Raw genomic sequence first — 11066 nt, forward strand, 5'->3', positions numbered from 1 at the left:
GCACCCCTTTGAGTGTGTGTATGTATGTATATATATATATATATATATAAATATATATATGAGAGAAATCCAGTCTATTCTATGAGTTTGTTAGCCATTAAGCATATCCTTCTATAGAAAATTAAAGAAAAACACCGAAAATACTATTAACTTAAATTGTCTCCAAGGAGAAATTAAAAAGGTCATGATTAAAAAAAAAATCTTTCATGTAGTTTGTACATTTGTTTATTTTTTATTTTCATTTTACTGTAACAGCACTTTCAAGAATAGCATTGTATTAAATACTCCTCCATCCTTTTCATTTATTTTTAGTTAATAAAAAAAAAGAGATTAGCAAATGTCATCAAGATTGTATTTATTTAACAAAGAATGAATGAATGAATGAACAGAAAATTTTCAGAATAATTTTGTACTTGTGAAGATTTAATGTTTATTTAAATAATTTTCAGTCTGCCCCGCAAAACAATTCTTTTATTTTACAGTACATGGCTTTCAAACTGCTGAATAAGATTTTATATTGTCAATCTGTTGAATATAATAAAGAAATCTCCCAAAACAGGCTTCCCAATATCTTGGAAATAAAACCCACATGCTTTTGGTACATGTAACCTTGTTTATCACCTATTTATTCATCACTAATCTGAGATTACACGGCACACCCAGATGTAAACCATGTTAGACTTATCCTGGATTGCTCTGTGATGATACAGGTTGTTGATCAGTTGAAGATTCTGTTTGTACTGCAGAAACATACTCCCAGCAACCATCCAGTGTGCAGCTACCCTGAATGCACTATATCTTGTGCTTACACAACCATACTGCAAGGCTGCATATCTTTTATTCAGATATACATCCTTGTTCCCATCAACATGGGACCAGTTAGTGAACAGGAAAAATAAAAAGGTACCTGATCCTAATAAAAGTCAAGTATTTTATGTATTTATTTTATTAATACTAATATTTTTGCCTCAAAATGTAATGAAAAAATATTTAATTATAGCAAATGTAGAACAAGTATAATTAATTTTTGGCAATGTTGCATGATAGAACTAGCAACTCAAGTAATACAATTAATTTTGTGTTGTTTGCAGAAACAGAGATTTTGACAGTGTTTTTCTTTCTTTTTGTCAATATAAACCAAAACAAAATGTTGGATATGACAGCTGTAAATGATATGTAAACAAATTCTACAACATAAGAATTTCCCAAAAACATTTATTATGCTCAAGACATTATTTTTCTGCTTATTCAAATAGCCACAGTTGAGAAGTTTCACCATGTGATGCCATGAATCTGTTCATCATTAGCTTTGGAGGTCCCTGAATTCTATGTTGTGTGTCTTTACCAATAACTTCAATACAGTTGAATGGTCTACATCTTATATCAGAGTGTAGAAGTCGCCAAAATACATCAGATATGGTCTGGTGTTCAGTACGATAGCAGTGGCCTGAAAAGCCTACCCTGCATTGAGCAAGAATCACAGAGATGGGTGGAATGTATCCATAAATTTCATCTTTAGTCTTGTGTTCAGACCATGAGATGCTGAGACCACATAGGAAACCAGGTATAAAAGCACAGGACATTATCAAAACCCATATAAAGATAATTTTTTTTTCTTCAAACTTCTTTGTAGTTTTGCTTTCAATTCCCCTTTGTGGCACCTTGGGTAAGTGTGTTTTACTATTTCTTCAGGTAAATCAAAGCATTGCGAATTAAATTTGGTATATAGAAATTGTACCTATTTTTGAATGCCAAACTTAAACAATCATTCACTTCAACATTTCCACCAAACCCATGGATGATTTTAGTGGCGTCCACTTTGGTGACTGTTTGCATTAGAGTCCACTGTGATGACTGTTTGCATTAGACTTCCGGTCTGAGAAAAACTTCTTCCCAGCAGTTTTAGAAGTTCTGAAAATGGTTATAGGACTGCCCTTCTCTCTTTAAGCCATAAAAAAATAAAAGCATGCTTCTATTTCTTAAGCACTGAAGTCCTATACGCACACACAGGTTAGAAGTTGAATATATCATGTAGAAATATAAATGAAAGAGTTTATGTTATCAATATGATTTGGTATGATGTGTTGGAGTGATCAGGAAAAAGACAATGGGTTTTTTTTTTTTTCACAAGCATATTTCTCCAAAGAACATAAATGCAGGTCAGCATCATTGCACAGCTCTGTAGTTTCAAGTAAGATATCCACAAGGTGGCTGATCCCTATATAAGGTGACTTTAACGTAAAAGAAACGACTATGGCAGTCCAGCCATCACATAGAGCAAAAATCAGAACCAAAGCTCAGATTAGATAACAAACAAAATGATTGGGGTTATGTAATGGAGTAGCCATTAGTTGCATTCTATCAACCAGTAAATGACCACAGACTAAGCCCTGAAAACTAACAAAGTGCATTAATTTTATAGTGCCATGTCAATACATTAATGAATTCTGTTTACTTATTGCCTATTTATTTACTTATTTACATATAACCTGACAGAACTATTAAGAATTAAGGCTCCTGATTATGGACATAGCACAATGCCAATAGCAAGAATGAACTATTAACCCTAAGGCCAATAGTCTGACAAGCTTATTATTTTGGTCATCTATAATTTAGCACAGGAAACAAAGCCTTTATAAAAAGTTACCAAAGCCAGTTCAGGTATTCTATTTACAGAAAGATTTCTTTTGTCCCACTTGGCCAATAACATCATTGAAACTAATATGAAAATATTGCTCAAAGGAGCACATACAATTCAGTTTTACCACTGTAAAATAATGATGTATGTTCTTTAATATATTGTAGTTTAAACAAAATCCATCTGTGTAAATATTTGTAGAAAAAGATAAAAGAGCAACAAAAAATATTTTGATGTAAATGAGAGCACATGTATACATGTATAGAAGACAAATGGGTGACCTAAATAATAGAATGAAACTACATCCAGTATGTATATTTCCATACACACAAATGTTAATACACACATAGGATGGATGTCTGTCAGTTTTGACAATGAGAATTCAGTTGTTCAAAAGAAGCAAAGTTACAGAAGCAAACCCAAAAGAACCTGACAGAGGAAGTTAACAAAAAAATAAAACTGCTGCTCACTGCTTCTCCTTCTCATTACTTGATTGCAAGTAAGTGAAAGAGGACATTTCAGATCTCATTTGTAAAACACTGAACTCAATATTGAAAAATTAGCATATTATCAATCAGGTTGATTATTTACTATATTTGATAGCATAATAGATGCAAGGGCTTATTAGATGCACTTTCATTTCAGTAGCAAGTATTCAGGAAATAATTTTTAGTGTATTAACACATGTAATATTTAAAGCAATCTAACAACGCATACAAAAATATAGTACAAGTAATAATAATAATTCTTTCTACTGCAGGCACAAGGCCTGAAATATTGGGGTGGACGGGGCGGGGGGGGGGTACTAGTTGATTGCACTGAATCCAGTGCCTGACTGGTACTTATTTTATCAACCCCCAAAAGATGAAAGGCAAAAATTGACCTCAGCCAAATTTGAACTCAGAACACATTGATGGACGAAATGCTGTTAAGCATTTTTTCCAGTGTGCTGAGGATTCTGCCAGCTCATCACTATACAACGATGATGACGATAATAATAATAATAATAATAGTAATATCATTATTATAAGCAATTATTATTATTATTATGGAATCAGGCTAGGTAGAAAAGATTAAAATTAACCTACAGTAGTGAGCATCAAGGAGAAAAGTAGCGTATGAGAGGCTCAGTTTCACATATTGGCCCAAGGGTGATTTTTTGGAAACGTTCTTTTATTTTTGAAACAGTCTTATATGCCATCAAATGCAGTTGGTTTCATGATTTTTAATTAAATGCATTTATTTCATATTTTTGTTTTGTAGTAATCAGTTCTATCCATGTTCATTGTTTAAAAATGAATTTGTATCAAAGTCATTAATTTTTTAAAAATTACTTTAGAGTGTAATTACATAGATAATAATGACTTTCAACTTTCATAATTCATTGTATTTCTATAATTATTGAGTCATTAACTACTGTTAAATTTATTTGCAATGGAGGAGGGGCATTAACTTTTACAAATATTTCAAAGGAAGAATTTAAAAAATGGTAAATGATCGCTGATCTAAAGTACTTGCAAATACTATTCCAAAACAATACCCTTTGATGCTCAATCAACCTGCAAGAAACAGCAGTCTAATATCCCTCAAATTACACACTAGTATCTTAACCTTTTTGAAACTATATTTCTCTTGAAATACATTACCATTCTTTACATTGATTTTGAAATTTATGAAGAATTTTGTAGAATAACTTTGTAATTATTAAACAAGCATTTGGAATGTAAATCAACATGAAAATTTTGATGGAAAGGTTTAATTTAAATCACTTTAAAGCAGTAAGTTTGTATCATGGAATCAAAGCTGGTCTCAAGCAGGCTGGTATCAAAACAGTTAAAATGGATATGTGGAGGCGCAATGGCCCAGTGGTTAGGGCAGCGGACTCGCAGTCATAGGATCGCGGTTTTGATTCCCAGACCGGGCGTTGTGAGTGTTTATTGAGCGAAAACACCTAAAGCTCCACGAGGCTCTGGCAGGGGATGGTGGCGAACCCTGCTGTACTCTTTCACCACAACTTTCTCTCACTCTTTCTTCCTGTTTCTGTTGTACCTGTAATTCAAAGGGTCAGCCTTGTCACACTGTGTCACGCTGAATATCCCCGAGAACTACGTTAAGGGTACACGTGTCTGTGGAGTGCTCAGCCACTTGCACGTTAATTTCACGAGCAGGCTGTTCCGTTGATCGGATCAACTGGAACCCTCGACGTTGTAAGCGACGGAGTGCCAACAAAAAAAATGGATATATTGGTCAATCTTGTGTTTGATGTACTTCAAGCAGGTTGAGCACTACTCAGAGACTCTCTCATTGATACATTGGCTGTTTTTGAGTGGTAATAGAAATAAATATGTGGGTTGGATTGATGATTATGAACCACATGATTTGAACTTCTAATTGTTATCAAGTAAACAATTGCAGTATTAAATAAATGATATAAATAATGTACAATCAAGATTTGCATAAGCAACAAAACATCAAACAGAATAGAGAACTAATTGGACAGTTGCATCAGCTATAAAAAAAAAATAGTTGGGTTTTAATATATAAATAAATAATAGTCCCAACTTGATCTATTTCCACCCACACAAATTCACACTTCTTTCTGTTGTTATCTAGAATTGTTTAAATAAATTTTAACTTTTAATTTAGTTTTATGAAAGAAGCCTCATATAATATTCAAGTACAATAGAAGAAGTCACAAGCCTAAGAACAATTGACGGCATAGTTTCCAAAATAAATTGCCTTTTGTTTTAATTGGGTTTCATAATAAAGCAATACAAAATTCTTGGAATGTTTTTGCTTTTAAAAAAAAGTCAATTTTTCATCTTTGCTTCCATAAAAATTAAAACAGGCATTTGACAATTAAAAGCTCCTTTACATGAGTTCTGCCTGTTTTCAATTAGATTCACTGCAGCATTATTTAAGTAGTTATGTAATTTTTTACTTATTTATTTTTCTCGAGCCCTGGGACTCATAAGGCTGATTACCTGGTGTACATGGTGTATAAGTGACCAAGATCACATTTTCTTGAAAAAGACACCAGTCCATCTCAAAGTTCAAAGGCAGCAATTTTGAGGGGAGGGGGCAAGTCAATAACAACCCCAGTACTTGATTGGTACTTTATCTTATTGACCCTGAAAGAATGAAAGGCAAATGTGACCTTGGTGGGATTTGAACTCAGAAATGCCGAAAGAAATACCACTTAGCATTTTGTCTGATGTTTTTAGACAGCATGATTCATGAATTTGTTATATAAGATGAAACCAGCATAATTTTTCCTACACACATCACCCAATACTTTTGATGCCATATATCTACATCATCCACATCACCATTTTAACGTCCACTTTTCCATATGCTTGCATCAGCTAGATAGTTTTTTGAGGAAGACTTTTCTACAGCTGGATGCCTTTAATGTCACCAACCCTCAACTGTTTCCATGCAACATAATATTTCTCCATAGATATGTTCTCCCAGAAATGAATGATACTGCTCGTTTGACAATGACACTCATAACTATCACGCAATGTCAAAACAAGGAAACACACACACACACATACATGACAAGCTTCTTTCAGTTTCCATCCAGTAGATTCTCAATCCACCCACAAGACCTTGGTCAACCTAGGGCTATAGTAAAAGACACTTGCCCCAGGTGCTTTATAAAATAAAACTCCTTATCTAACAAACCTTCTCTCAGATTACTCCTCTCCAACCACAACAATCCTTCTGTATTTACTGCATATATTTTACTTCCTATAAATATCTCATGTATTCCGTCTTTTCACATAAATCACACCACTTTGTTACCCATTAAAATAACAGCTCCTTACTCTCTGAACATTCACATCATTTGCTTGTTGTATACATCACTATAATTACTACTTAAAGAAGCAGAACAAATCTATTTCAAGCCAGCCAACTGACCTATCTATAGCCTGCAGTTTATGACTGCTCCAGTCAGTTACTTTTGTGCAAAAAACACCAAATTTCTGTAAGAATTGTCAGGACAGACTTCTCTGTATTAACTTTCTACTACTTACTTCCTGCGTAATGAGGAATGCTTACTGCCCAAATGCTGCTAGATTTGTTTATCTGGTCTTGTACATTAGTGTTTTGCATGTCAAAATTTTTCAGCTGGTCTCCAGTACATTTGCAAATTGAAGCCACTTATAAATATACAAAAGATTATTTTGCTTCCCTTCCTGGTTTCTAGATATTATTGACAGTCACTTTTTCTCTTCATTCTTTCTTAAGTAGTCAGACGTACAACCTTCTCTACTATACTATTATTCTATCACCATATAGACTTCTTGTGTAAGCTACCCTCTCTGGAGGAGGGGAACTTCAAGATGGAGATAGCTAGTAACAAGATATGTGCAATGATAGAACTAACTGAAAACAGTACTGTATTTTCTGATCTGTAGTGGTTAATTGTATGTGGTGCAGTGTTGAAATATGTGTATGGTGTACTCTCTCCAACATCCAATTTCTGTTGTTGTTTAATCCAAGGTTGATCCTGACTGAGAAGATCTATGACCCTGGCTACTTTGTCCTTCACTTGAGCATAGTGTAAATTATGAATTACTGAGAGATGCGCCTGTCTCTCAGTAAAAAGTACAGTAGTTTGACGGAGATCTGGTTGCTATTTTTAGCATTTAAGTAGCAAGGAGAGGATTCGTTACCAAAGTAAGCAGATTCTGATCACAACAGAGGTAAGCAAAGTGAACTTGGTCCAAGGATGGTAATTATTGATTCATTCTCAGTATCTTAGCGCATCATTTTGGGTTAATGATGCAATTATTGCAGCTGATGTTTCTGTGCATTCATCTTTTTGTCTAGACTGAGTGAAAGCAATAATGTCTTTAGCACGCTGGAATAGCAGAGACAGCTAGAACTTATGCTACCAAAGGAAATCCTAGGGCTTACTGTTTATATGAAAAACACAACATATATAAATAAAAGTACCAACATCAAAAATGCCACCCAAAATAGACCATTCTTTGTCCCCTTTACCTACGCTAATGTGCAATAATGTTCTGTAGACTGGATGCCTATTTAGAGCAATTATGCTTGTAGCAGCAATGATGGTGAGAAATGGAGCTTGCTGCAATATCAAACTGTATTCCTTGTGTATCCAGATGTTCTTCCCATGTCTTTTAGTATCGCCTTCAAACTTCACAGTCAAATATCAAAATAAAATTACAACACTATGATATGCTATGAAATATACTGTACAAACAAAATAATGTTTTTTTTTCTATTGTATGTCGGGACACATGATATGTTGTCTGTCTTCCTATGACATGTGTCATACTTAGTATATCTAATGTCCCATTAGTGTATTTATTTCCTTTCTCTCTTGGTGCTTACCTTTCTCCTCTTTCTCTCTCTCTACCTCTTTTAGTAACGTCTCTTGATAGTAACTGTCTCTCTCCAGCACCCACCCCCTCATACCACCTCTTATGTCCTCTTACTCACCCTCAGTTTCTAAATATACAAACCCACATTTACATGGTCACTCAGCCTGCTAGAAATAGCAGATAAATTCCCATCAACCCATACCTTACAGTCCTAGATGCCTTACCTGAAAGTAAGATGCAATGGTCATGGTTGGGACTTCAGATCATAGGTTTGATAGATAACAGTAACACCGCATTTAATTTCATAAATTTGAAAGATGAATATATTCCAGTATGATAGTAAATCTTAAACAAATCAATGTCATGCATGATATACCACCTTCTCCTCTTCTATAAACCTGAGATATCTATGTCACATAAATATATTTATAATACAATTTAGGTCAAGTCGTTAAAAAATTACAGAGGATATCTTTCAAATGGTAAACAATATAATTCAGTGTTTTTTTTTTGCTATTCTTTCCTTGTTTTCTTTTCTTTGCATGATTAGATTGGTATTTTATATTCCTAGTACTTAAAGTCAAAAATATAAACTTGCTGATTCTATAAAAATTTAAAATCTGCTTCCCAAAATAGCACCCTGAAGAGACATATCTTTATGTAAACCAGACCAGATATTCACAGACTCCCAAGAGAGAAAGTACAGCACTAAGAGGCTTAGAATACTGTATTGCAAATACATCCTACATATTATTACACACACACAATTTCACAATGGAGATATTGGATGCTATTAAAGTACCCTGTCATAAAATATCTGTGCCAAATGTTCAAATTTGCAGAACCATTCCACTTGTGAGAAAACTGCTGCAGGATACATCCCTCTCTCTCTCTCTCTCTCTCTCTCTCTCTCTTTCTCTCTCTCTCTCTCTCATCAGTAAGTGTGGTTGTTTCCGAATAAAATGTGACAAACTACTATGCTCTCACCGCAATCTGTAATTTTTCTCACTGCTCAGTGAGAAAATTACCCCAAATATAAAACATGTTACTAATTTGGATCAGTACATTGGACTAATATTGGTAAAATACAGTCTTTGGTATGACCGACCATACAACTCAAATATAAACACTCGTCAAACTAAACTATAACTTCAAGCTTATAAACGTACATCAAACTAAACTAAGTTGTTTTAATGGGTTTACTCACCTGATTGGTCTAAAATCACTGTTAGTAATCAAACTTTCACTGTAATGTGTCTTATAAACAGCTGCAGGAATTTTCATATAACTTTATGCTATATTTTTATAGAATATATGTTTGTTTGTTGCTATTATAAATGAAGTTTAAAAAAAAAACTTCTCCTGTATGAAATACAAGTTGGCTTATGTTTCTCTTAACTTTACTCTGAAGTAACAAGGAAGTAAAAAAAAAAAAGACAGTAGCTATAGCAATTAACTTCACTAATTACTTGAAAATTAACACCTGTATTTTCCATTGTACTTCGAGAGAGTAAAAAAAACACCTTATTAAATGACTGTCCTTTGTAGTTTGAGACACCCACAAAGTCTAAAGAACTTTTGTTATTATTTGTAAAGAAGCAGGAGGTACATTTGCTGTTGATTAGAAAATTTCATTGCATTATCAATAGTTGGAAAGACATACTTTTAAAATGAAATCTGTTTAAAAAAGAAATCACATTTCTGCCATAACAGCTTCTTTTCTCATAGTTTTTTTAAAAGTACAAGATTGCTCTTGATAGATTCTTTGATCCACAAGAACAGTTAGATTATGCTTCACTGAGGAGATCCAATAAGACTGTAACATGTCAAGACATATCCCTGCATGACTAAAGATTTGTTTTATTCCCCACTGCATTCTGTATTTTAAAATTATCGAGTGGTCTCTTTGTTTTCTATTTTTATCTATTTATCAGAATTAGTCATTTAATAAAATGATTGTTTTTATCACCAAGGATTTGATTATTTAGAACTAGTATACTTTTCCTGCCAGCTAAAGACTATCTGGGTTACAGTTTTGATGTTTATTATAGTTAAAATGAAGTTTCTGAGAAAATGTGAGCCCATAACCTTTGTCTACTAAACCACCAGCCTGCTGCAAAATAAACTTACAGGTTAACCAAACAGAACACCCAACATTTTGTTTTAATAATTGCCTAGATTTAAATAATCTCATAATATTTCACCACTTTTGAAGGCAGCAAGCTGACAGAATCATTAGCACACAGGGCAAAATGCTTAACAGCATTCTAGTCAGTTGCCCTTCCTGTTGCCAACCCTCAACTGTTCTCTAAGGCCAGACATGTTCTTGGAAAATATTGGAAATGAATGATACTGCTTGTATGACAGAAACAGATACATATACACACACTTACACACGTGTGTGTGTGTATGACAATGCACACACACACACACAATGTAAGAAGCTCTTTTCAGTTTTCTGTCAACCAAATCAATTTGCTTTTGTAGGCCCAGAATTATAGAAAAAAATACTTGACTACACTGCCACGCAATGGTACTGAACCCATAAAAATGCAGTTGGGAATCAAACTTTTCAACGACACAGCCACACCTGCACCTCCTACTGGATTATGAAACCAAAGTTTTAATTAATATTTTTAATGTTAAAACTCAAAGATCTTTAATGAAGTGGTGAAAAGCATGAAAAGTGGAGTTCTAATTCCTCAAAACACTCTCAAACGCTGATATATTAATCTAATATCTATCAGCCAAAACAAAAAGAAAACTAAATACATCATGTATCTTTGTTTATATCACCCGATTCTTTATTATTATAGTGATGTATAAGATAAATCAATATACACTAAGTCTGAATTTTAACAGGTTTGTAAAAGTACTATTTTTCTAAGCAATAGAAATTCTTTCACATAAGAAAAAAGTAGTCTATGATAAGAAATATGATTCAGTGTGATAGAACATCTTGGGTAGCGAATACCAAAGATCCACTGAGATGAGTAAGAAATTAACTGGTGATGAACTCTGTGTGTGTGTGTGTGTGTGTGTGTGTGTGTGTGTGTGTGTGTGTGTGT

General features: G+C 33.7%; 1 protein-coding gene and 1 long non-coding RNA gene across 13 annotated transcripts in view; one reads left to right on the plus strand and one right to left on the minus strand.

Moving 5' to 3' along the window:
• LOC106877289 (liprin-beta-1) overlaps positions 1-11066 on the minus strand; it is a 370011-nt gene that overhangs the window by 345211 nt on the left and 13734 nt on the right. The gene's annotated exons all lie outside the window — the stretch shown is intronic.
• Positions 1103-11066, plus strand: part of LOC128248318 (uncharacterized) — a 29045-nt gene continuing 19081 nt past the window's right edge. For both annotated transcript variants that reach the window (XR_008264557.1, XR_008264556.1), the window contains exon 1: positions 1103-1564. This is a non-coding gene — a long non-coding RNA (uncharacterized LOC128248318). The remainder of the gene's footprint in view (positions 1565-11066) is intronic.

The sequence above is a fragment of the Octopus bimaculoides genome, chromosome 7 (genome assembly GCF_001194135.2).
Source record: "Octopus bimaculoides isolate UCB-OBI-ISO-001 chromosome 7, ASM119413v2, whole genome shotgun sequence".
Lineage (NCBI taxonomy): Eukaryota > Metazoa > Mollusca > Cephalopoda > Octopoda > Octopodidae > Octopus > Octopus bimaculoides.